The following is a 560-nucleotide window of genomic DNA, read 5'->3' on the forward strand; positions in this document are numbered from 1 at the left end:
AGGGAACATTATTGTTCAGATTTGGTGAAGCTTTAACATGTCAGATTTAAAAAAAAAACTAAAACACAGCAAAAAAAGGAAACAATTGAACAAAACACACACAAGCTTCTTCAACAATAAATCAGCTGCAAGTGACATGAAACCTCTCAGCTCAGCCAGTAAARAACAAAACTTATTAGCTCAGTCTGAGCAGCTGATGTGTTCATCATGTTTCAGTCTGGATGCTGTGAGAGTCCATTATGGCCGCCTGCAGAGGATGTGAGGTTAAGTGGTGCAGGAGGAGGAGGCCGACACGCTGACAGCTGGTACGAGCGATTAGACTCTGTAGTGATGCAGAGAAGACATCAAAGCTCTTTATGGAGAATCCCTAAATGGGAGGAGGCAAAGACGCACGCCGACCAAATCCTGATGCTTCCTGTTTGTTAAAACTGAGCTTACTGGTCCAGCAGCACAGAACCATCTGTCCTCCTCGGGTGCATCACCAGCCGATGGATTATCAGCAGCTCCACACCGTCTGAGACACACACACACACACACACACACACACACACACACACACA

Source organism: Austrofundulus limnaeus, unplaced genomic scaffold (assembly GCF_001266775.1).
Source record: "Austrofundulus limnaeus strain Quisiro unplaced genomic scaffold, Austrofundulus_limnaeus-1.0 Scaffold90, whole genome shotgun sequence".
NCBI classification, from domain to species: domain Eukaryota; kingdom Metazoa; phylum Chordata; class Actinopteri; order Cyprinodontiformes; family Rivulidae; genus Austrofundulus; species Austrofundulus limnaeus.